A 21,301-nucleotide genomic window follows, 5' to 3' on the forward strand; every position below is an offset into this window, starting at 1 on the left:
ACGTATACAATATATATATATATTCCCCAACGCAGAGCTACAACTGGGTCTTTTTTTTTTTTTTTTTTAGTAATTTGTTTTTTTTCTCTTCCACAAATGGAAGAACTAGAGGAATTTGTCATTACTTCTTTGCCAATTTGTAAATTGAGCCGAAATCCATGTGATATTCACTGTGCAGATTTGTAATTACTCTTCTTCTTCATCATAATCATAATAAGGGCTTTGAACCCAAAAACATAGACCCGGGTTCCTAAAATGTTTCGTTGAAACTGAATAGAGTCAAACCCAGAAAAACACCGGCGGAAGCCAGGTTGTCAATGCACTGAATTTTCCAGCTACAACGAACGGCGAGCACGGTTGACAGCGATTTTCCAGTGGCGAAGCGCGATAAAGGAAATACTTTGACGGCGATGACAAATTTGCGATTTTGGGTTGGAGGGTAAAGAGGCAGCACCACTTATGGCGGAGGAGAGGGATGGTACATGGAGAGGACTCTGCGTGTTGGTTAGTGAGGATAAGCTAAAGCTTTAGCAAAAAAACCCGTTTGTAACGGGTTGATCCAAATACTTTCATTTTTTAATATTATACAATATTTAAACAGTTGTCAAGTTTTCATAGGGCCACATCAGATGGAGGACAAAGCTTGTTCTGATAGGGCAGAATCCAAGCATTGCTCATAAACATTTTCTGATACCTTAAGCTTTATGATATGTTTTGTTTTTATATACCTTGTGTACTTAAAAGAGAGGTTATAATTTCTAGTAATAGGGATGAAAGAGAGAGAGAGTCTAAAATGGTTAAAACCCAAAGCTCCAAAAATTGTGTGTTTCTGGTGTTTTTTGTGATTCTAAATGTGTTGTTCTTCATAAATCTATTTGTGGGTGGCAAGTGGAAGTAGCGGCTGAGTTGGAGCCAAGGAGCTGCAGCAGAAGCTGAGGCAGTGGCATCAGTGTCATGCTCAGGTCATGGAAGAGCCTACTTGGATGGCTTGGTTCTTGATGGAACGCCAGTTCGTGAGTGCAACACCTGCTATGGTGGTCCTGACTGCTCTCAATTCTCACATGGATGTCCTGCTGATGCAGACAGGTTTGCCCCTCTCTCCCTCACACACACACACACACACACACACAGACAACCCAAGACTGGGGATTCCATTTAAGAACTTTCATTTCATTTGATCCCAAAAATACGGCAAAATTGCATTGCTGAAGTGAATCCCAATTTGTGAAACTCAAGTATTGGTAATTTGCATAAAGTTTAGAGTTTTTTTTTTTTTTTTTTTTTTTTTTTTTTTTTTTTTTTTTTTTTTTTCATTTGGTAGGTAAAGATTGTGAAAGTGGGTCCAATTTAGAGGTCAGCAAGCAAGATCTGAAGGGCATTACTAGATACTTCGAATTTAGTATATATAGTTCCGAAATGCCACTAATATTTGTACTGTTGTTTGATTAAATTTTTAAAACAAACACTAAACTCGGACTTTTTTGTTCTGACTCTTAATTGACGCAAAAACACCTATATTTAAATGATATGTGTGACTTACGTGTAATTGTTATTGATAAGTATGCATAACAATAAATGTAAGCAAGCAATTTGAACCATATTGAATGGATGCATAAGTTCACACAACTGCTAAACCTAATGCACTAACTAGATCTTGAATTGTTGATTGAGTATAGGTTTTCAACTGTTAATTATTTTTGTGACATCCACTTCTATGTGTAGGACCAGCACCAACTTGCGAAATTATAATTAATTAGTCGGTCCAAAACATGGGAGATGGTGCGATTATAATTAATTAATCAGTTCAAAACCCAAGATAGGATGAAATTATAATTAATTTGTCCAGTTCAACATACGAGAGAGGGAAAAATAAAAATAAAAATAAAAATAAAAATTTGGGGTTCACTAAAAAATATTAGACCTTGAATTCCCCTAGGTGTCATTTGTACACCTGGAAAATAGTAGGTGAAGGAAACGTAAAAGCATGTTTATCTCAAGACTACTTTCCAAAACATAATTATTAGTATGGAGATCATGAATATTAAACTTTTCAAGTTTGAACCCGGGCATCATGTTTCTACCAAATCACATTGTTCGACAAATTAAAAATAAATAAATAAATAAATAAAAACAGTGATGTTTTGAACTGTTGAAGTTCAATGGTCATTTTTTGTATATATTTTTTCAACTATTAAAAATTGTCTTTGCCGAATTTTTAATGTTTTTCCGAATAACCTTGATCTCAAACAACCTAAAGTTAGACACTTGTTTTAGTCTATTTCTTTATAGTACAAGATGTCATCCCCTCTGCAAGTTTGAGTGAACAACTACTCCCTTTTGGCACTCACTTACTTTTCTCCCATTGGTATGCAACCATAATTGTATCGGGCATACAAGTGTTCTTGGAATTGGGATGAACAATTGGGACTAATCAAGAGATGAAAACAGTTTTTTCAAAGTCCGAGTAGTATGTTTAATTTAATTATCATCAGATCATTAGTAATGTCAATTTAATTAATTATCACAATTTGCTTCATTGTCACTACCAAGTGTTTTTCATATATTGTTTATCAAATGCAGCGGAGATCCATTATTCTTGGAGCCCTTCTGGATGCAACATGCAGCTAGTAGTGCACTTGTAGTTGCAGGGTGGCATCGAATGAGCTATAGATTTAGTGACAAATCTTTAATCTCACAAGAGCTCGAGAAGCATATACGCAAAGTACACGCCATAGCCAAAAATGAAGTTACTGCTGGAAGATACATTGTTTTTGGTGCTGGCTCAACCCATCTCCTTAATGCTGTAGTTCATGCCCTTTCCCCGAAAAATTCATTGTCACCAGCAAGAGTTGTTGCATCAATCCTATATTATCCAGTTAGTCCTAGTATCTAATTTTTGTTTTTTTTTTTCCTTCAAATTTATAAACAGATATAAATGTACAAGTTTGAAACTAAATTTTTCACAGGTTTACATAATGCAAACAGACTTCTTCAGATCAGTCGATTTTGAGTTTTTTTGGAGATACATCATTGTGGAAGAACACTTCACATAACCCCACAAATGTAATTGAATTCATAACTTCACCGAACAATCCTGATGGTCATTTGAAGAAGGCGGTTCTTCAAGGCACTTCTGTTAAGGCAATTCATGCTCATGCTTATTACTGGCCACATTTTACACCAATCCCGGCTCCGGCAGATGAAGATCTGATGATTTTTACAATTTCTAAGCTTACTGGTCATGCTGGCAGTAGATTCAAGTAAGAAATTTTTCATCACATGCTTATGCAATATTTGATTATCAAAACACACAATTGGTGCTATGTTTAGTTATCGATGTTCTTTGACGACGGCCGTTCCAATACGCCAAACTGAATGTAGTGAATGTGTGGTTCAAGAAAAGCCTTTTATGTCAAATTTAAATTTATAAAAACCACTACCAACACCACTACTAACGTTGGTGCGACCGAGCGTGTGCACAAAATAATGCACAACACTTTAGGTTTAGAAATAATGTCAAGTGGGCACCATATTTTAAAATTTATAAAACCACTAAACACTTATACTATGGAGTATGAAGTGAGCAGGGATCGTCCCAAGAGATCTAAACAATTATAGGTTTTCCAGAATTGAATTATACTTTAGTGCTTCTGTGATTGCCAAAAGGGTTTTGTTTGTAATTAAAACTAATTTTAAACTAAATGATTGCAATAAAGAAATAGAGTTTAAGAGATTGGAAAGAGACTTAGGGTGTAGGATTCACCACTAAGCACATTCCCTAACTCACTCACTTTCAACTAATTGGGGAAATAATACTATGTAATCTATATGTGGCTAACAAGAGTAATGAAAAGTGTAAACCATCAATTTCAAGCATGAATCAACTACCTAATGACAATTAAACTAAGTGTAGTGCAATTCACCCATTCAAAGCATGATTTATCAATCCAAGTTACAAATTTAACACACATTAATCTAGAAGATAATGCAATTGTGACAAAAAGTATGGAATTCAAACATAAGTATGGATGGTCTACTTACCTAATAATTGAATTGCAATTAAATTAATTAAACTTAAATTAAACTAATTAAACATGAATTTAAAACTAATTAAACAACAAATTAACCTAAACATGTAGTACCATCCATCAAATGTAAGCATTTTTCATCAATTTGAAACACAATTACAACTAAGCAATACCATGCATAGCCATCACAAGAATCAATTAACAAAGAATTCGTGTGTAAAATTTGTTTATCAATCAACCGCACATAAGACAATATGAGATTAATACAGATAATCAATTGGAAGAATTTAATTCATAATATTCAAGACTATACACTAATTACATAAATTAATCCCCAAAAAGTATGAAAAGAGAGAGAGAATAGGTTACATGCTTAGGGTTTATCCAACCCTAAGTAGAAGAATCAGCCACTCATGGTTGATGGAGTCGAAGATAGGACAATCCCCATCATCTGCTTCATCTTCTCTGAACTTTTCTTCCAAACCCTAGCCTGTTCTTCTTTTTCCCTTTCTTCGCGTGTTTTTCCAGAGAGAAAATACGATACTACGATACAAAAAAAAAAATAAAATAAAAATCTTTTTTTTTTTTTTTTTTTTTTTTTCTAATAATCTTTACCTAAATAAAAACTAAAACTAACCCTAATCTAATGGCTCACTGGGCCTTAAGTAACAATCTCATTAAAGCCCAACAGTTCCCAAAATGAGCCCAAAAATTAAATAAAAACTGTAATGTTGCTAAGTCCTGGGGGATCGATCCCCCACCCTGGGGATCGATCCCCCCAGAGTGGACAAATTCCTTTAAGCCTTATTCAGCTCCATTTTTGCCCTGGGCTATTTGGTTTGCTTCTCCATCTTTGGGAACATCATCAAAGGCCCGAAATTGACCGCTTTGTGCCATTGTCTGAAAATCTTTGCTTAACTCCAAAAAGGCTTAATTGGACTGTTCTTAGCTCATTTTAACTTTATTGCCCTGAAATACACATAAACATAAATTAGGACTAAAATATAAAATTAAGATAGATGCAAAGACTGAAATACCTTAGCTTAGGTGCTGAAATGTGCAACATTTAAGCACTTAACAAACGTAGCTAGAGTGAGTAGGGATCGTCCCAAGGGATTATACGTGTTGGAATTTCAACTTCGACTCTAGCGTACCAAATGATTGCAAAAGAGAGTTGGGTTGGTTGATTACTTCTAGAAAAGAATTAATTAAAATGCAATAAAAATAAAACTAAGTAGAGATAGGGATTTAAGAGATGAGAAGAGAGGACTTAGGGTGTTGGAATCACCACTAAGCTCATGTAATTAACCACTTGCTTTCCATTAATGGGGAATACATTGTTGTGAACAAAATTGGTTCGACTAGCAAAGGTGACTCAACAAGTGTATAATGTCTAAACAACATGTGAAAGGCTATAATATATCTATTGGAAGAGGAATATATTGTCTAGACAACATGTGAAGAGAACAAAATATCAAATCAAGTCATTAAACCTTTCATTAAGCTCATAGTCCAAATAATTCATAAGGATGACTTAGTTAAACATGTATTGTCTAAACATCATGTGAGAGGCCACAATTTATCTATTGGGAGAGGAATAAATTGTCTAAACACATGTGAAAGATACAACATATCATAACTAGTCATTAATCCTTCATTAAGCTCAAAATTCCATTACACCACAATATTAGAGAATAAACTATGGAACATCAAAGAACAAGCATGAATTGTCTCCCCCATCTAACACTACACTACAACTACACTACTAGCATGAAAATAAACTAAGGGAGAGGTACAATCCATCAAGGAATAAGTATGAACCATCAAGAGACATAACAAGAGCATTCCATTAAGCACTAATGTCTAGCCATCACTAGATTCTCAATTAACCACACAAAGACATGCAATTAATATAGAAAAACTAGTGTAGAGATTAATTCCCCAAATAATCACACATAAGACAACATGTAATTAAAATAGAGAATCAATGGAAGAATTAACCCATATGAATCATGTGAGACATAATTCCTAATTTAATCACACATAGACATGTAAATAAACTAGAGAATTAATAGGAAGAATTAGACCATGGAAATCATAGAAATATACCAAGATTCATGAAATTCACAAGGCTAGAACACTAATCACAACAATATATATATAAATCCCCAAAAATATAAATACAAGGGTTTAGATTACACAAGACTTAGGGCTCATCCAAGCCCTAAGTGTAGATCTAGTCAATCATGGAGGAGGTGGATGTAGTCATGGAATCAAGCTCCAAACATGGCTCCATCTTTTTCTTCCTCTTCTTCTTCTTCTTCTTTGAAGCTTTAGAGATGGAGAGATAGTGGATTTAGAAATGTGTTCTTGAGATGTGCCTCCACTTCTCTCTCTTCTTCTAACCCTAATCTCTAACTTTTCTAGAGAGAGAAATAAAAATTACAATGTAGAAAATAAAATGATAAAAAGCCTAAAGAATCCCCTCTTACAAATGGGTTACTTCCCTTTATATAGAAGGTCCTTTTCTTAGTCACTAAGTCTAGAATATATGCCCAAAAATATCTAATCCCGCAACTTTTTGGTAGGTGAACTTTTGGGCGCGCACGGAAAAAGTGACAGCTTGCTGCCAGCATGTCCAGTTCGATCGATCCAACTTATTTTCAATCGATCCAACTTTTTCTGCGATCTATCCAACTTTTCACCTTTTCAGTATCAGCTTCTTTTTGCTCCAAATCAGCCTCTTTTTGCTCCGGATCATCGCTAAAACTTAGTTTGACTCCAAAAAGGCCTTAAGAACTCATTTTTAGCCCATTTTAACATTATTGACCTGAAATAGACAAAAACACAAATAAGTACTAAAACGGGTAAATAAGATAGATAAAGGTTCTAGAATACTCAAGCTTAAGGGGTTTAAATGTGTACTTTTTAGCTCTCATCACACCCCCAAACTTAAATATTGCTAGTCCCTAGCAATGAACTACAAAATAAAGAAAAAAAATGAACAACTAAACAACTATGAACTAGAAAGCAATAAAATGATAGTGCCACTTTCGTAGGGAACACGATTGCATTTAGCATATGCAACAAGCCTTTTAAACCCCTAGGTTACCCCTAGTGGACGAGTAAAGTCTCGTGAGGGTTTCCAAAAATGGTACCCACAAACATTAAGCTCATTATTTCAAAAGAGGCACCAATATTGCAAACAAGCATTGGGAGAAAACTACCTCAAGTATGCAATTTTTCAACCGTTTCTAAGCAATCTCCCAAAATCTCAATATCAAGCAAGCAAGTATGGTCCTCCACATATCAAGAAAATGATCATGAAAATCGAAACAAGTCTAAAATCCATGTGAGAGGTTCGGCATCAAGTGTGTTGCTATCTTAGCCAACTAGAGAAGTAATCACATCCTTACCCTCAAACTAGCACACAAATCTAGTACCAATCATCAAGATAAGAGAGTGGACCTTTTATTAAAGCTTTATTGTTCTAGGTGCGCTTATTCTTTTCACTCATTTTCTTCTTCTTTTTTTTTTTTTTTTTTTTTTATTGAGAATCAAATATGGAAATATTATGCAATGTGTTGATCTCTTAAGCTTTCTAGAAGATTCATGTAGCGAGCTTTAGGTCAATGACTCCCAAACCAGATGGCTTTAGGGTATTAGGTGTTAAGACACCCCAACGGACTTACAAACTCAAATCAAATAGGCTACAAATCAAGACAACAACCATCTAATCATTTCTCACTTCTCGCCTTTTGGGAGAAGTCCTCACTTTTATTGTTTTTCCAACTTTTTTTTTTTTTTAATCAATTATTAACCTAGAGTTTGGACCCTCCACCTTTCGACGCGAGAAGTTCACTGCTTAATGAGGCAAGAATCCCGGCTACTCAATGAAAAAGGGGTTGTTATCCACCTTTATCAAGAATGAAAGCTTTCAATGCACTACTAGCCCAATTGGGATATAACCAATTCAATAATCAACAAAGCATGTACCCCATAATTGAATGCTAGCGTGCGCCGGTGCTAGTGTAGAATCCTAGAATGAATCTCAAAACAATCACAGAATCAAGATGATGTGGACCACAAATGCAAGCAAGATATCAATCTTTTGAAAAATTTACTCCTAAATAGCATCCTCAAGGCATACAAGGAGTATTGGACTCTCAAGTCAAGCAATTTTTAAATTTTAAGCAATATAGTCCTCAAAAGATCAAAATCATAGCTAACATCAATCTCAAATCTCAATCATGCATTTAAAGCTCAAATCTTAAGTAGAATGCAACAGACACCTTACCCCCAAACTTAAACCGCACATTGTCCTCAATGTGCAATAAGAACAATGAAAAAAAAAATGGAAAGAGTATACCGTGGTGGTGTAGACATGAAGCCCGGTCATGATCCAATTCGAAAGACGTCTCCCCCAAACTTGGAATTAACAACCTACTTGAATAACCACGCTAGCAAACTCACATCAAATATCAAATGGGATAAGAATAATCAAATCAAGCATTCTAAGGCAATGTAACACATGATGCAAGAGAGATATAAGATCAAGCCCTAACTAAAGCATAAAGTATGCATGACTACACATAAGGGCACAATGATGAATCTTTTTATATTTTTCATTTAATGAAAGCAAGTATATACAAAATGCAAGAAAAATAAAGAATAAAATGCATGAACAAAATATAAAAAGAAAATTAAATAAGACAAAATGTAATGAAAGAATATGTTCAATGTAAGAAATGAAAAACAAAATGTGTAATGCAAGAAATGAAAAGGAACATGTACAATGCAAAAAAAATGGAGAATATGTACAATGCAAGTATATACAAAATTTTCTTACTTTTTGTTTTTCATTCATTTTTTTTTTTAATATATATGTGAAAACATGCAAAGAAAAATAAAAAATGTAAGAAATATGCAAAATGGGTGCTAAGTTTAACGTCTCTAGCAAGATGGAATGCTTCTTTGAAAAACCGTCTTTTTTTATTATTATTTTTTTAGACAAAACAAATATGTACACAAATAAAAATAAAAATGTAAGAAAATAAGGAATGCTAAGATTTTTTTTTTTTTTTTTTTGATAAGTTAGAATAATTAAAAATTAAAGTTAAACAAAATATTTTTGGATTTTTGGAAATAAGATAAAAGGAAATAAAATAAAATAAAAGAAAAATGTTTTTGGGATTTGATTTTTTTTTATTTTTTAATTTATAATATTTGAAATAAAAATAAAAATAAAGCTTGGAAATAAAAGTAAAAATGAAAATAAAATAAAAATCTTTTTGGAATTTTTGAAAATAAAATAAAATTAACAAAAATATTTTTGTGTTTTTAACAAATTTCCAAAAACTTCGTTTTTTTTTTTAGTCAAAAGAGAGAGGTAACTAAATGAAATAAAATAAAATAAAATAAAATAAAAATAGAAATAGGAAAAAGTCAAAAAGTGAAAGGGTCAAAGGGGCAAAGTTGTGATCGATCGAAGATGAAGTTCGATCGATCGAACATAGCTGTGATCGATCCGAGATGAAATTCGATCGATCGAACATGTAAAATTTTGGAGATCCCGAGAGCATGCATTTTTGAAAAATGGATGAGGCCTGAAAATTTTTCTAAGTGTTGGGACTCATGATCGATCGAACCACATGTTGGATCGATCGAAAGGTAGTTCGATCGATCGAAATGGTTTACGATCGATCGAACTTTTAAAAATTTGGAGATCCCGAGAGCATGCATTTTGGAATTTGGATGCAGGTCCAAAATTTTTCTAAGTGTTGGGTGTAAAATGAGAGCTGGATCGATCGAGTCCATAGTTGGATCGATCGAACCAATGTTCGATCGATCGAAGGTGCTCTTGTGATCGATCGAACTGGCACCAAATGCCTAATTTTGAACTAAAAGTGCAGAAAATCCTATGCTAAGCCCCAATGATGGTAACAAGAATGAAAATTTGAAAAATAGATGGAAGAATGTACACAAGAATGAAAAATAAAAAGAAATGAGGGAGGAATAGAGTTGTGAAACTCTACGAATTCTAGTGTTTAACGTCTCTAGCAAGATGTTAGGTCAACTCACTAATCAAATGAATCAAAAACTGGATATGAAACATCCTTATTGACCCTCTTTTCACTTTTCTCATTTAATGTCCCACTTATGACAATAAAATCATCCTCCAAAAGAATGACTTGAAAAGAAATAAAAGAGATGATATTGTTCTTTTCATCCACGGTCTTGAAAACAAAATCAATCATGGTTAGGCTTGCCTCTTTGTTGTGTTCTTGAAACACATTCAAATAATCATCCACATTGATAATTGGTGAGACATTGTCTTTCAAAGACTCATTTGGATTAATAAGAAACACCCTCTCTTCATCCCTCTTCTCCTCCTCATAAATTACCATTTCCTCACCTTCTAAGTAAGCTAAGGAGTCCATTAGAGAGTTTATTTCATTTTTAGAGCTTTTAAAGTTAAAACCACAATTTTTATACATTTCCAAAAGACATTCCTCAAGAGGGTCATTAGAGATAATAGAAAGAAGGCCCTCTTCAACAAGTTCCTCCTCCTTCTCTCCTACCTCAAGTGTGGTCAACATCTCCTCACTCTTTAGAGTAGCCATGTCCGAGATAAAATCATAATCAAAACAAGGAAAGTCCTCATTAATCATGTTATGTTCTATTGGATTAGCCACTAACTCACTTGCCACTTCCTCCTCTATACAAGATAGAGTGCTAGGCATTAGCTCACTTGTTTCATTCTCCTCACTCTCATCATCCTCATCTATATACATTGAAGTTCTTGCCATTTTTTCATTTGCCTCTTCCTCCTCCTCTTGATGAGAAAGAGTACTTGCAATTTGTTCAACTTGAGCTTCTATGTTGGCTAAAGCTTGAGAATGAGAATTAATAAGTGAAGTGTGTGAAATATGCACATCAAGTAAAGCTAACACTTTTTCTTCAAATCCGGGTGAGTACTTAGAAGGTGGTGGAATTGATTCATCATAAAATGGTAGTGGAGGGCAATAGTCATAAGAAGGATTAAATGAGTGATCAAGTCCATAATAAGATGATGCATGAAATGAATTGGACTCAATCTCATAAGGATTAAAATGTGATGGAGGAGCATAAGGTGAAGGGATGTAATTCCCAACCAAACTTGGATCAAACAATTCCTCCATTCACAATTAAAACACAAATGCAAGAAAAAATTGGCCTCAACAAGGGCCTATGCTTGGACAAAAATTTAGCAATAAAATGAGCCTCAACAAGGGTTATCACAAGCATACAAAGAAGTGAAACAATTAAAATACAAGAGTGCCAAGAATTGCTCACAATGGTCCTTTAGCACTTCAACTCCAAATTTAGCTTTTAAGCTCCAATGATTGCTTTAAGTTCCAAAGTTCGCTTTCCTTGTAGTCAAGTACCGAATTGAACAAATAATAATGAGAATCAAGAGAAAAGAATATACAATGGAAAATAAAATAAAAATAGAAACAATCTAATGAACACTATTGTCTAGTTTAATTCCAACAAAACCGTTAATCCCAGGCAACGGCGCCAAAATCTTGCGACGGCCGTTCCAATACGCCAAACTGAATGTAGTGAATGTGTGGTTCAAGAAAAGCATTTTATGTCAAATTTAAATTTATAAAAACCACTACCAACACCACTACTAACGTAGCAAGAGTGAGTAGGGATCGTCCTAAGGGATTATACGTGTTGGAATTTCAACTTCGACTCTAGCGTACCAAATGATTGCAAAAGAGAGTTGGGTTGGTTGATTACTTCTAGAAAAGAATTAATTAAAATGCAATAAAAATAAAACTAAGTAGAGATAGGGATTTAAGAGATGAGAAGAGAGGACTTAGGGTGTTGGAATCACCACTAAGCTCATGTAATTAACCACTTGCTTTCCATTAATGGGGAATACATTGTTGTGAACAAAATTGGTTCAACTAGCAAAGGTGACTCAACAAGTGTATAATGTCTAAACAACATGTGAAAGGCTACAATATATCTATTGGAAGAGGAATATATTGTCTAGACAACATGTGAAGAGAACAAAATATCAAATCAAGTCATTAAACCTTTCATTAAGCTCATAGTCCAAATAATTCACAAGGATGACTTAGTTAAACATGTATTGTCTAAACATCATGTGAGAGGCCACAATTTATCTATTGGGAGAGGAATAAATTGTCTAAACACATGTGAAAGATACAACATATCATAACTAGTCATTAATCCTTCATTAAGCTCAAAATTCCATTACACCACAATATTAGAGCATATGCTTCTTGCATTCAAAAACATGGAACATCAAAGAACAAGCATGAATTGTCTCCCCCATCTAACACTACACTACAACTACACTACTAGCATGAAAATAAACTAAGGGAGAGGTACAATCCATCAAAGAATAAGTATGAACTATCAAGAGACATAACAAGAGCATTCCATTAAGCACTAATGTCTAGCCATCACTAGATTCTCAATTAACCACACAAAGACATGCAATTAATATAGAAAAACTAGTGTAGAGATTAATTCCCCAAATAATCACACATAAGACAACATGTAATTAAAATAGAGAATCAATGGAAGAATTAACCCATAGTAATCATGTGAGACATAATTCCTAATTTAATCACACATAGACATGTAAATAAACTAGAGAATTAATAGGAAGAATTAGACCATGGAAATCATAGAAATATACCAAGATTCATGAAATTCACAAGGCTAGAACACTAATCACAACAATATATATATAAATCCCCAAAAATATAAATACAAGGGTTTAGATTACACAAGACTTAGGGCTCATCCAAGCCCTAAGTGTAGATCTAGTCAATCATGGAGGAGGTGGATGTAGTCATGGAATCAAGCTCCAAACATGGCTCCATCTTTTTCTTCCTCTTCTTCTTCTTCTTCTTTGAAGCTCTAGAGATGGAGAGATAGTGGATTTAGAAATGTGTTCTTGAGATGTGCATCCACTTCTCTCTCTTCTTCTAACCCTAATCTCTAACTTTTCTAGAGAGAGAAATAAAAATTACAATGTAGAAAATAAAATGATAAAAAGCCTAAAGAATCCCCTCTTACAAATGGGTTACTTCCCTTTATATAGAAGGTCCTTTTCTTAGTCACTAAGTCTAGAATATATGCCCAAAAATATCTAATCCCGCAACTTTTTGGTAGGTGAACTTTTGGGCGCGCACGGAAAAAGTGATAGCTTGCTGCCAGCATGTCCAGTTCGATCGATCCAACTTATTTTCGATCGATCCAACTTTTTCTGCGATCCATCCAACTTTTCACCTTTTCAGTATCAGCTTCTTTTTGCTCCAAATCAGCCTCTTTTTGCTCCGGATCATCGCTAAGACTTAGTTTGACTCCAAAAAGGCCTTAAGAACTCATTTTTATCCCATTTTAACATTATTGACCTGAAATAGACAAAAACACAAATAAGTACTAAAACGGGTAAATAAGATAGATAAAGGTCCTAGAATACTCAAGCTTAAGGGGTTTAAATGTGTACTTTTCAGCTCTCATCATTCTTCAATGTGTTTAAATTTAAAATAATAATAATAATTGATGGGAACTGAAAAGTACACATTTAAACCCCTTAAGCTTGAGTATTCTAGGACCTTTATCTATCTTATTTACCCGTTTTAGTACTTATTTGTGTTTTTGTCTATTTCAGGTCAATAATGTTAAAATGGGCTAAAAATGAGTTCTTCAGGCCTTTTTGGAGTCAAACTAAGTCTTAGCGATGATCCGGAGCAAAAAGAGGCTGATTTGGAGCAAAAAGAAGCTGATACTGAAAAGCTGAAAAGTTGGATAGATCGCAGAAAAAGTTGGATCGATCGAACTTTTAGTTGGATCGATCAGAAAAGTTGGATCGATCGAAAAATAAGTTGGATCGATTGAAAAAGTTGGATCGATCGAAAATAAGTTGGATCGATCGAAAAAGTTGGATCGATCGAAAATAAGTTGGATCGATCGAAAATAAGTTGGATCGATCGAATTGGACATGCTGGCAGCAAGCTGTCACTTTTTCCGTGCGCGCCCAAAAGTTCACCTACCAAAAAGTTGCGGGATTAGATATTTTTGGGCATATATTCTAGACTTAGTGACTAATAAAAGGACCTTCTATATAAAGGGAAGCAACCCATTTGTAAAAGAGGATTCTTTAGGCTTTTTATCATTTTTATTTTCTACATTTAATTTTTATTTCTCTAGAAAAGTTAGAGATTAGGGTTAGAAGAAAAGAGAGAAGTGGAGGCACATCTCAAGAACACATCTCTAAATCCACTATCTCTCCATCTCTAGAGTTTCAAAGAAAAAGAAGAAGAAGAGGAAGAAGAAGATGGAGCCATGTTTGGAGCTTGATTCCATGACTACATCCACCTCCTCCATGATTGACTAGATCTACACTTAGGGCTTGGATGAGCCCTAAGTCTTGTGTAATCTAAACCCTTGTATTTATATTTTTGGGGATTTATATATATATTGTTGTGATTAGTGTTCTAGCCTTGTGAATTTAATGAATCTTGGTATATTTCTATGATTTCCATGGTCTAATTCTTCCTATTAATTCTCTAGTTTATTTATATGTCTATGTGTGATTAAATTAGGAATTATGTCTCACATGATTCATATGGGTTAATTCTTTCATTGATTCTCTATTTTAATTACATGTTGTCTTATGTGTGATTATTTGGGGAATTGATCTCTACACTAGTTTTTCTATATTAATTGCATGTCTATGTGTGGTTGATTGAGAATCTAGTGATGGCTAGACATTAGTGCTTAATGGAATGCTCTTGTTATGTCTTTTGATGGTTCATACTTATTCCTTGATGGATTGTACCTCTCCCTTAGTTTATTTTCATGCTAGTAGTGTAGTTGTAGTGTAGTGTTAGATGGGGGAGACAATTCATGCTTGTTCTTTGATGTTCCATGTTTTTGAATGCAAGAAGCATATGCTCTAATATTGTGGTGTAATGGAATTTTGAACTTAATGAAGGATTAATGACTTGTTATGATATATTGTATCTTTCACATGTGTTTAGACAATATATTTCTCTCCCAATAGATATATTGTGGCCTCTCACATGATGTTTAGACAATACATGTTTAACTAAGTCATCCTTGTGAATTATTTGGACTATGAGCTTAATGAAAGGTTTAATGACTTGATTTGATATTTTGTTCTCTTCACATGTTGTCTAGACAATATATTCCTCTTCCAATAGATATATTGTAGCCTTTCACATGTTGTTTAGACATTATACACTTGTTGAGTCACCTTTGCTAGTCGAACCAATTTTGTTCACAACAATGTATTCCCCATTAATGGAAAGCAAATGGTTAATTACATGAGCTTAGTGGTGATTCCAACACCCTAAGTCCTCTCTTTTCATCTCTTAAATCCCTATCTCTACTTAGTTTTATTTTTATTGCATTTTAATTAATTCTTTTCTAGAAGTAATCAACCAACCCAACTCTCTTTTGCAATCATTTGGTACGCTAGAGTCGAAGTTGAAATTCCAACACGTATAATCCCTTGGGACGATCCCTACTCACTCTTACTACGTTAGTAGTGGTGTTGGTAGTGGTTTTTATAAATTTAAATTTGACATAAAAGGCTTTTTTTGAACCACACATTCATTATATTTAGTTTGGCGTATTGGAACGGCCGTCGTCAGATTTTGGCGCCGTTGCCGGGGATTAACGGTTTTGTTGGAATTAAACTAGACAATAGTGCTCATTAGATTGCTTCTATTTTTATTTTATTTTCCATTGTATATTCTTTTCTCTTGATTCTCATTATTATTTGTTCAATTAGGTACTTGACTACAAGGAAGGCAAACTTTGGAACTTAAAGCAATCATTGGAGCTTAAAAACTAAATTTGGAGTTGAAGTGCTAGAGGACCATTGTGAGCAATTCTTGGCACTCTTGTATTTTAATTGTTTCACTTCTTTGTATGCTTGTGATAGCCCTTATTGAGGCTCATTTTATTGCTAAATTTTTGTCCAAGCATAGGCCCTTGTTGATGCCAATTTTTTTCTTGCATTTGGGTTTTAATTGTGAATGGAGGAATTGTTTGATCCAAGTTTGGGGGGGAATTACATCCCTTCACCTTATGCTCCTCCATCACATTTTAATCCTTATGAGATTGAGTCCAATTCATTTCATGCATCATCTTATTATGGACTTGATCACTCATTTAATCCTTCTTATGACTATTGCCCTCCACCACCATTTTATGATGAATCAATTCCACCACCTTCTAAGTACTCACCCAGATTTGAAGAAAAAGTGTTAGCTTTACTTGATGTGCATATTTCACACACTTCACTTATTAATTCTCATTCTCAAACTTTAGCCAACTTAGAAGCTCAAGTTGAGCAAATTGCAAGTACTCTTTTTCATCAAGAGGAGGAGGAAGAGGCAAATGAAAAAATGGCAAGAACTTCAATGTATATAGATGAGGATGATGAGAGTGAGGAGAATGAAACAAGTGAGCTAATGCCTAGCGCTCTATCTTGTATAGAGGAGGAAGTGGCAAGTGAGTTAGTGGCTAATCCAATAGAACATAACATGATTAATGAGGACTTTCCTTGTTTTGATTATGATTTTATCTCGGACATGGCCACTCTAGAGAGTGAGGAAATGTTGACCACACTTGAGGTAGGAGAGAAGGAGGAGGAACTTGTTGAAGAGGGTCTTCCTTCTAATATCTCTAATGACCCTCTTGAGGAATGTCTTTTGGAAATGTATAAAAATTGTGGTTTTGACTTTAAAAGCTCTAAAAATGAAATAAACTCTCTAATGGACTCCTTAGCTTACTTAAAAGGTGAGGAAATGGTAATTTATGAGGAGGAGAAGAGGGATGAAGAGAGGGTGTTTCTTATTAATCCAAATGAGTCTTTGAAAGACAATGCCTCACCAATTATCAATATGGATGATCATTTGAATGTGTTTCAAGAACACAATAAAGACGCAAGCTTAACCATGATTGATTTTGTTTTCGAGACCGTGGATGAAAGGAACAATATCATCTCTTTTATTTCTTTTCAAGTCGTTCTTTTGGAGGATGATTTCATTGTCATAAGTAGGACATTAAATGAGAAAAGGGAAAAGAGGGTCAATAAGGATGTTTCATATCCAGTTTTTGATTCATTTGATTAGTGAGTTGACCTAACGTCTTGCTAGAGACGTTAAACACTAGTATTCGTAGAGTTTCACAACTCTATTCCTCCCTCATTTCTTTTTATTTTCATTCTTGTGTACATTCTTCCATCTATTTTTCAAATTTTCATTCTTGTTACCATCGTTGGGGCTTAGCATAGGATTTTCTGCACTTTCAGTTCAAAATTAGGCATTTGGTGCCAGTTCGATCGATCACAAGAGCACCTTCGATCGATCGAACATTGGTTCGATCGATCCAACTATGGACTCGATCGATCCAGCTCTCATTTTGCACCCAACACTTAGAAAAATTTTGGACCTGCATCCAAATTCCAAAATGCATGCTCTCGGGATCTCCAAATTTTCAAAAGTTCGATTGATCGTAAACTATTTCGATCGATCGAACTACCTTTCGATCGATCCAACATGTGGTTCGATCGATCATGAGTCCCAACACTTAGAAAAATTTTCAGGTCTCATCAATTTTTCAAAAATGCATGCTCTCGGGATCTCCAAAATTTTACATGTTCGGTCGATCGAATTTCATCTCGGATCGATCACAGCTATGTTCGATCGATCGAACTTCGATCGATCACAACTTTGCCCCTTTGACCCTTTCACTTTTTGACTTTTTCCTATTTCTATTTCTATTTTTATTTATTTTATTTTATTTTATTTCATTTAGTTACCTCTCTCTCTTGACTAAAAAAAAAAAAAAAAAAGAAGTTTTTGGAAATTTGTTAAAAACACAAAAATATTTTTGTTAATTTTATTTTATTTTCAAAAAATCCAAAAAGATTTTTATTTTATTTTCATTTTTACTTTTATTTCCAAGCTTTATTTTTATTTTTATTTCAAATATTTAAAATTAAAAAAAAAAAATCAAATACCAAAAACATTTTTCTTTTCTTTTATTTTATTTCCTTTTATCTTATTTCCAAAAATCCAAAAATATTTTGTTTAACTTTAATTTTTAATTCTTCTAACTTATCAAAAAAAAAAAATTGCATTCTTTATTTCCTTACATTTTTACTTCTTGCATTTTTATTTTTATTTTTATTCACTTGTCATTTTATTTTTGTTTGTATACATATTTGTTTTGTCTAAAAAAAATAAAAAAATAAAAAAATGAGACGATTTTTCAAAGAAGCATTCCTTCTTGCTAGAGACGTTAAACTTAGCACCCATTTTGCATATTTTTTACATTTTTCATTTTTCTTTGCATGTTTTCACATATATATTAAAAAATATATATATATATATGAAAAACAAAAAGTAAGAAAATTTTGTATATACTTGCATTGTACATATTCTTTCCATTTGTTTTACATTGTACATATTCATTTTTCATTTCTTACATTGTACATATTCTTTCATTGCATTTTGCCTTATTTATTTTTCTTTTTGTATTTTGTTCATGTATTTTATTCTTTGTTTTTCTTACATTTTGTATATACTTGCTTTCATTAAATGAAAAATATAAAAAGATTCATCATTGTGCCCTTATGTGTAGTCATGCATACTTTATGCTTTAGTTAGGGCTTGATCTTATATCTCTCTTGCATCATGTGTTACATTGCCTTAGAATGCTTGATTTGATTATTCTTATCCCATTTGATATTTGATGTGAGTTTGCTAGCGTGGTTATTCAAGTAGGTTGTTGATTCCAAGTTTGGGGGAGACGTCTTTCGAATTGGATCATGACCGGGCTTCATGTCTACACCACCACGGTATACTCTTTCCATTTTTTTTTTCCATTGTTCTCATTGCACATTGAGGACCATGTGCGGTTTAAGTTTGGGGGTAAGGTGTCTTGTTGCATTCTACTTAAGATTTGAGCTTTAAATGCATGATTGAGATTTGAGATTGATGTTAGCTATGATTTTGATCTTTTGAGGACTATATTGCTTAAAATTTAAAAATTGCTTGACTTGAGAGTCAAATACTCCTTGTATGCCTTGAGGATGCCATTTAGGAGTAAATTTTTCAAAAGATTGATATCTTGCTTGCATTTGTGGTCCACATCATCTTGAATTTGTGATTGTTTTTAGATTCATTCTAGGATTCTACACTAGCACCGGTGCACACTAGCATTCATTTGTGGGGTACATGCTTTGTTGATTATTGAATTGATTATATCCCAATTGGGCTAGTAGTGCATTGAAAACTTTCATTCTTAATAAAGGTGGATAACAATCCCTTTTCATTGAGTAGCCGGGATTCTTGCCTCATTAAGCAGTGAACTTCTCGCGCCGAAAGGTAGAGGGCCCAAACTCTAGGTTAATAATTGAAAAAAAAAAAAAAAAAAAAGTTGCAAAAAGCAATAAAAGTGAGGACTTCTCCCAAAAGGTGAGAAGTAGGAAATGATTAGATGGTTGTTGTCTTGATTTGTAGCCTAGTTGATTTGAGTTTGTAAGTCCGTAGGGGTGTCTTAACACCTAATGCCCTAAAGCCATCTGGTTTGGGAGTCATTGACCTAAAGCTCGCTACATGAATCTTCTAGAAAGCTTAAGAGATCAACACATTGCACAATATTTCCATCTTTGATCCTCAATAAAAAATAAAAAAAAAAATAAAAAATAAAAAATAAAAAAGAAGAAGAAAAAAGAAAAAAAAATAGAGTGAAAAGAATAAGCGCACCAAGAACAATAAAGCTTTAATAAAAGGTCCACTTTTTGTCTTGATGATTGGGATTAGATTTGTGTGCTAGTTTGAGGGTAAGGATGTGATTACTTCTCTAGTTGGCTAAGATAGCAACACACTTGATGCCGGACCTCTCACATGGATTCTATACTTGTTTCGATTTTCATGATCATTTTCTTGATGTGTGGAGGACCATACTTGCTTGTTTGATGTTGAGATTTTGGGAGATTGCTTGGAAATGGTTGAAAAATTGCATACTTGAGGTAGTTTTCTCCCAATGCTTGTTTGCAATATTGGTGCCTCTTTTGAAAGAATGAGCTTAATGTTTGTGGGTACCATTTCTGGAAACCCTCACAAGACTTCACTCGTCCACTAGGGGTAACCTAGGGGTTTAAAAGGCTTGTTGCATATGCTAAATGCAATCGTGTTCCCTACGAAAGTGGCGCTATCATTTTATTGTTTTCTAGTTCATAGTTGTTTAGATGTTCATTTCTTTTCTTTACTTTATATTTCATTGCTAGGGACTAGCAATATTTAAGTTTGGGGGTGTGATGAGAGCTGAAAAGTACACATTTAAACCCCTTAAGCTTGAGTATTCTAGGACCTTTATCTATATTATTTACCCGTTTTAGTACTTATTTGTGTTTTTGTCTATTTCAGGTCAATAATGTTAAAATGGGCTAAAAATGAGTTCTTAAGGCCTTTTTGGAGTCAAACTAAGTCTTAGTGATGATCCGGAGCAAAAAGAGGCTGATTTGGAGCAAAAAGAAGCTGATACTGAAAAGCTGAAAAGTTGGATGGATCGCAGACAAAGTTGGATCGATCGAACTTTTAGTTGGATCGATCAGAAAAGTTGGATCGATCGAAAAATAAGTTGGATCGATCGAAAAAGTTGGATCGATCGAAAATAAGTTGGATCGATCGAACTGGACATGCTGGCAGCAAGCTGTCACTTTTTCCGTGCGCGCCCAAAAGTTCACCTACCAAAAAGTTACGGGATTAGATATTTTTGGGCATATATTCTAGACTTAGTGACTAATAAAAGGACCTTCTATATAAAGGGAAGTAACCCATTTGAAAAAGAGGATTCTTTAGGCTTTTTATCATTTTTATTTTCTACATTGTAATTTTTATTTCTCTAGAAAAGTTAGAGATTAGGGTTAGAAGAAAAGAGAGAAGTGGAGGCACATCTCAAGAACACATCTCTAAATCCACTATCTCTCCATCTCTAGAGTTTCAAAGAAGAAGAAGAAGAAGAGGAAGAAGAAGATGGAGCCATGTTTGGAGCTTGATTCCATGACTACATCCACCTCCTACATGATTGACTAGATCTACACTTAGGGCTTGGATGAGCCCTAAGTCTTGTGTAATCTAAACCCTTGTATTTATATTTTTGGGGATTTATATATATATATTGTTGTGATTAGTGTT

General features: G+C 33.9%; 1 pseudogene; it reads left to right on the forward strand.

Annotated features, from left to right (window-relative positions):
* The first annotated feature begins 793 nt into the window (after window positions 1–793).
* LOC132273338 (tryptophan aminotransferase-related protein 3-like) overlaps window positions 794–21,301 on the forward strand; it is a 34,858-nt pseudogene continuing 14,350 nt past the window's right edge.

The sequence above is a fragment of the Cornus florida genome, unplaced genomic scaffold (assembly GCF_030987335.1).
Source record: "Cornus florida cultivar Cherokee Brave unplaced genomic scaffold, ASM3098733v1 CherokeeBrave_3.0.0_Hap2_Chr09, whole genome shotgun sequence".
NCBI lineage: Eukaryota > Viridiplantae > Streptophyta > Magnoliopsida > Cornales > Cornaceae > Cornus > Cornus florida.